The sequence below is a fragment of the Gadus chalcogrammus genome, unplaced genomic scaffold (assembly GCF_026213295.1).
Source record: "Gadus chalcogrammus isolate NIFS_2021 unplaced genomic scaffold, NIFS_Gcha_1.0 GACHA026, whole genome shotgun sequence".
NCBI lineage: Eukaryota > Metazoa > Chordata > Actinopteri > Gadiformes > Gadidae > Gadus > Gadus chalcogrammus.
In genome coordinates this window covers 413,868-420,106 of record NW_026613461.1, presented here as the reverse complement: position 1 = coordinate 420,106, position 6,239 = coordinate 413,868, and the positions used below count along the sequence as shown (strand labels likewise).

Here is a 6,239-nt window from a genome sequence, read left to right as displayed (position 1 = left end):
GCTCATAAACAGAAGTTGATATCTCTGTCAATTTCAATGCAACGTGTTACTAAGCTCACGTAGCGTTGTAGGGCCAACTCCAAACCATTTGGAAGTGATCAAAAAGTGATTCTAACGCTCTGAAAAGCATTTTGCGTTCATAAACAAGAAATGTTGATATCTCTGTCAATTTCAATGCAAACGTGTTACTAAGCTCACCACAGGGTTATAGGGGCCATTACTCCACCATTGGAAGTAGGTTTTTGAGCAAAATCAACAATGTAAGGTCAAAAACACATTGTTGGCCCAAAAAGTGATTCTAGCGCTCTGAAACGCATTTTTGCGCTCATAAACAAGAAATGGTTGATATCTCTGTCAATTTCAATGCAAACGTGTTACTAGCTCACCACAGGGTTATAGGGCCATTACTCCACCATTTGGAAGTAGTTTTGAGCAAAATCAACAATGTAAGTTCAAAAACACATTGTTGGCCAAAAAGAGATTCTAACGCTCTGAAAAGCATTTTGCGCTCATAAACAAGAAAGTGATATCTCTGCAATTTCATGCAAACGTGTTACTAAGACACCGTAGCGTTTAGGGCCAACTCCACATTTGGACAGTGGGGATCAAAAAGTGATTCTAACGCTCTGAAAAGCTTTGCGCTCAAAACAAGAAATGTTGATATCTCTGGTCATTTCAATGCAAACGTGTTACTAAGCTCACCGTAGCGTGGTAGGGCCTCCACCATTTGCAAGTGATCAAAAAGTGATTCTTACGCTCTGAAAAGCATTTTGCGCTCATAAACAAGAAATGTTGATATCTCTGTCAATTTCAATGCAAACGTGTTACTAAGCTCACCACAGGTTATAGGGCCATTACTCCACCATTTGGAAGTAGTTTTGAGCAAAATCAACAATGTAAGGTCAAAAACACATTGTTGGCCAAAAAGAGATTCTAACGCTCTGAAAAGCATTTTGCGCTCATAAACAAGAAATGTTGATATCTCTGTCAATTTCAATGCAAACGTGTTACTAAGCTCACCGGAGTCACGCTTGCGTCACAGCGTGCTGGTCGGCCCAGTGTCATCTGGACGAGCAGGGCTTGGTAGCGTTGCAACCACACGCTACGACAAAGCCCTGGGCAAAGACAGACGCCGATTGGTCCAAGAGGAAGTAAGAACTGGCGTGGAGGAACTGCGTGCTAGCCAGATGGTGGGGATGCGACAGCAAGGCGCATGGACGAGATGGGAACAGGCAGTGGACCGCAAGATCTCCTGGTCTGAGCTTTGGCAGCTGAGCCTTACCGGATCAAGTTCCTGATTGCGTCCGTCTATGACGTCTTGCCCAGCCCATCCAACCTCTTCTGCTGGGGCAAGGTTGACGCACCATCATGTCCTCTGTGCCTCAGAAGGGGAACGCTAGAGCACATCCTCAGCTGTTGCTCCAAAGCCCTGGGAGAAGGACGCTACACTTGGCGCCACGACCAGGTGCTGAAGGCGATAGCAGAAACCATCTTCACTAGCATCACCCAGAACAAGCCTCTCCGACCAGCAAGGCAGGCGATTGCTTTCATTCGAGCAGGGGAGAAGCCTAAGCCCAAGCCAAGGGGGGCAGCGGGACTTCTTGGAACCGCACCGGACTGGCAGATGAAGGCCGACCTGGGGAAGCAGCTCAAATTCCCAGAGCAAATCGTGGAACCACCCTGAGACCAGACATAGTTCTGTTCTCAGATTCAACCAAACAGGTGGTCCTACTGGAGCTGACAGTTCCCTGGGAGGAGCGCATGGAAGAGGCCAATGAGAGGAAGCGTGCCAAGTATGCCAACTTAGTGGAGGAGTGCCGCAGACGGGGGTGGCGTGCCCGGTGTGTGCCAATAGAGGTGGGCTGTAGAGGCTTTGCAGCGCGATCTCTCTGCAAAGCATACAGCATGCTTGGAGTCACAGGTGCACGTCAGAGAAAGGCCATCAAGACCACCACAGAGGCAGCTGAGAAGGCCTCTAGATGGCTGTGGATCAAGAGGGGCGATCCGTGGGTACATGCTACTTAGACACAAGTTGGGACTTGATCAATCCGGCTGGGTCGCCTGGTTGAGGGTGTATGATGTTGCGAGACCCGAAACACCCAATGACCCCAGGTTCCATCACTGATGATGTGTCTAAGTGCATCAATAGATGTATATTAAACTATTTTACCCTGGCCTGGCCAGTGACGTTCAGGAACAGACTGGATGACAACCATGAATAGTGTGGCGACAACTGGAGAGACAGTGGACAGCTCGGAGAGACGGCAACCGGGGTAGGAAGGGCCAGCAACCCAACCTGCAACTTCCGTGAGGAAGTACCCAAATCAGCTACGGAAAGCCTTAATGTAATATACCCCCAGGGATGCCCGAGAGGGGGGGAGAATGAGCACCCCAATAGGACGGACCTACAGTTAACGACAAACGCAGACGGATTATCGACAACGACTGCAGAATGTGTCTGCGGCAAAGTATGCAAAAACCCGCGTGGCCTGAAGATCCACCAGGGCAAGATGAAATGCTTGTTGAAGGAGCAACTGATACAGCGCACAGGGATCACCCCTGATGAGACGCAGGAGGAGCCAGGCCCGGAATCACCCCACAGTGCTCGGAACCTCCACGTACCAGTAGCCCCAGACCCAGGCAGAGTAACCGAACATCGTCGGGTCAAGTGGCCTCCGGCCAGTAAGGAGAGACAGTGGCTCCAGTTCGATGACGATGTGGATACGATTAGAATCAGCAGCCAAGGGCGACACAGACGGGAAGCTCAAAACCATGGCAACCATCATCATCAGCCTTGCTGTCGAGAGGTTTGGTACAGTGGAGAAGTTGGGTACCAAGACCCCCTACATGAACAACCGTAGGGCAGAGAAGATCAGCCAGTTAAGGCAGGAGCTGCGGGTCCTGAAGCGGCAGTACAAGGTAGCGCGAGAAGAGGAAAGGGATGCACTATCAGAACTTCGCGGCATCCTCAGGAAGAAGCTCACCACTCTTCGAAGGGCAGAATGGCACAGACGGCGGGGGAAAGAGAGGGCCAAGAGGCGGTCTGCCTTCATCGCAAACCCCTTTGGAGTCACCAAGCAGTTGCTTGGGCAAAAACGAAGTGGAAAACTTGTTTGTCCCAAAGAGGAGATTGACAACCATCTCTGCAACACATACAGTGATGCTGCTTGGGAGGAAGACCTAGGTCCCTACAGATCTTTGATAGAGCCCCCAGGACCCACCACAGACTTCAACAGCAAGGAGCCCAGTTGGAAGGAGATTCAGGAAGTTGTCAAGGCAGCCAGAGCCAGTTCAGCCCCTGGACCAAGCGGAGTGCCCTACAAACTATACAAGAGGTGTCCCAGACTCCTTCACCGGCTGTGGAAGATCCTGAGGGTTATCTGGAGGAGGGGAAAGGTAGCCCAACAATGGAGATTTGCAGAAGGTGTCTGGATTCCCAAGGAGGAGAATGCTAAGAACATCGAGCAGTTCAGAACGATCTCGCTGCTCAGCGTGAGGGGAAGATATTCTTCGCCATCCTATCCCGTCGGTTGACGGAGTTCCTCCTGAAGAACGAGTACATCGACACCTCTGTACAGAAGGGCGGAATCCCAAAGGTGCCAGGATGCCTCGAACATACAGGTGTGGTCACACAGTTGATCAGAGAGGCAAGAGAAGGGAAAGGAGACCTAGCAGTGCTGTGGCTCGATCTCACCAACGCTTATGGATCCATTCCTCATAAGCTAGTGGAAACAGCACTGGACCGGCACCATGTCCCAGGTAAAATTAGGGACCTTATCTTGGACTATTACAAGAGTTTCAAGCTGAGAGTCACCTCTGGGACGGTCACATCTGAGTGGCATCGGCTGGAGAAAGGGATCATCACTGGATGCACTATTCAGTGATTCTCTTTGCCTTGGCCATGAACATGCTGGTCAAGTCAGCAGAAGTCGAGTGCAGAGGTCCGATCACCAAGTCTGGAGTCCGCCAGCCCCCCATCAGAGCCTTTATGGACGACCTGACAGTAACGACGACGTCAGTGCCGGGGTGCCGATGGATCCTTCAGGGCTTGGAGAAGATCATCACCTGGGCTCGGATGTGTTTCAAGCCTGCAAAATCTAGGTCCCTGGTGCTCAAGAGAGGAAAGTGACTGATAAGTTCCGCTTCTCTCTGGACGGCACCCAGATTCCATCAGTCACCGAGAAACCCATCAAGAGCCTCGGAAAGACCTTTGATTGCACCCTGAAGGACGCTGCATCCATCAAGGCCACAAATCGGGGAGCTGGAGGCGTGGCTGACAGCAGTGGACAAGTCGGGTCTGCCTGGTAAATTCAAGGCCTGGATTTACCAGCATGGTGTTCTCCCCAGGATTCTGTGGCCCTGCTTGTGTACGAGTTCCCAATAACAACAGTACAGGGCTTCGAGAGGAGGATCAGCCGTTACCTCCGTAGATGGCTGGGCCTGCCACGAAGCCTGAGTAGCATCGCTCTATACGGGCACAACAACAAACTGAAGCTCCCCATTAGCAGCCTGAATGAGGAGTTCATGGTAACCCGTGCAAGGGAGGTGCTGCAGTACAGGGAATCCAGTGATCCAAAGGTCTCCCAGGCTGGCATCGAAGTCAGGACTGGAAGGAAGTGGAGGGCGCAGGAAGCAGTCGAGCAGGCGGAGTCACGCTTGCGTCACAGCGTGCTGGTCGGCCCAGTGTCATCTGGACGAGCAGGGCTTGGTAGCGTTGCAACCACACGCTACGACAAAGCCCTGGGCAAAGACAGACGCCGATTGGTCCAAGAGGAAGTAAGAACTGGCGTGGAGGAACTGCGTGCTAGCCAGATGGTGGGGATGCGACAGCAAGGCGCATGGACGAGATGGGAACAGGCAGTGGACCGCAAGATCTCCTGGTCTGAGCTTTGGCAAGCTGAGCCTTACCGGATCAAGTTCCTGATTGCGTCCGTCTATGACGTCTTGCCCAGCCCATCCAACCTCTTCTGCTGGGGCAAGGTTGACGCACCATCATGTCCTCTGTGCCTCAGAAGGGGAACGCTAGAGCACATCCTCAGCTGTTGCTCCAAAGCCCTGGGAGAAGGACGCTACACTTGGCGCCACGACCAGGTGCTGAAGGCGATAGCAGAAACCATCTTCACTAGCATCACCCAGAACAAGCCTCTCCGACCAGCAAGGCAGGCGATTGCTTTCATTCGAGCAGGGGAGAAGCCTAAGCCCAAGCCAAGGGGGGCAGCGGGACTTCTTGGAACCGCACCGGCACTGGAAGATGAAGGCCGACCCTGGGGAAGCAGCTCAAATGCCCAGAGCAAATCGTGGAAACCACCCTGAGACCAGACATAGTTCTGTTCTCAGATTCAACCAAACAGGTGGTCCTACTGGAGCTGACAGTTCCCTGGGAGGTGAGCGCATGGAAGAGGCCAATGAGAGGAAGCGTGCCAGTATGCCAACTTAGTGGAGGAGTGCCGCAGACGGGGGTGGCGGGCCCGGTGTGTGCTAATAGAGGTGGGGCTGTAGAGGCTTTGCAGCGCGATCTCTCTGCCAAGCATACAGCATGCTTGGAGTCACAGGTGCACGTCAGAGAAAGGCCATACCAGACCACCACAGAGGCAGCTGAGAAGGCCCTCTAGATGGCTGTGGATCAAGAGGGGCGATCCGTGGGTACATGCTACTTAGACACAGTTGGGAACTTGATTCAATCCCGGGCTGGGTCGCCTGGTTGAGGTGTATGATGTTGCGAGACCCGAAACACCCAATGACCCCAGGTTCCATCACTGATGATGTGTCTAAGTGCATCAATAGATGTATATTAAAACTATTTACCCTGGCCTGGCCAGTGACGTTCAGGACAGACTGGATGACAACCATGAATAGTGTGGCGGACAACTGGAAGAGACAGTGGACAGATCGGAGAGACGGACAACACGGGGTAGGAAGGGCCAGCAACCCAACCTGCAACTTCCGTGAGGAAGTACCCAATCAGCTACGGAAGGAAGCCTTAAGGTAATATACCCCCAGGATGCCCGAGAGGGGGGGAGAATGAGCACCCCAATAGACGGACCTACAGTTAACGACAAACGCAGACGGATTATCGACAACGACTGGCAGAATGTGTCTGCGGCAAAGTAATGCAAAAAACCCGCGTGGCCTGAAGATCCACCAGGGCAAGATGAAATGCTTGTTGAAGGAGCAACTGATACGCGCACAGGGATCACCCCTGATGAGACGCAGGAGGAGCCAGGCCCGGAATCACCCAC

General features: G+C 52.5%; 1 pseudogene; it reads left to right on the top strand.

Moving 5' to 3' along the window:
- The first annotated feature begins 2,459 nt into the window (after positions 1 to 2,459).
- On the top strand, positions 2,460 to 6,111 carry LOC130377974 (uncharacterized; annotated as a pseudogene).
- The last annotated feature ends 128 nt before the right edge of the window (positions 6,112 to 6,239 follow it).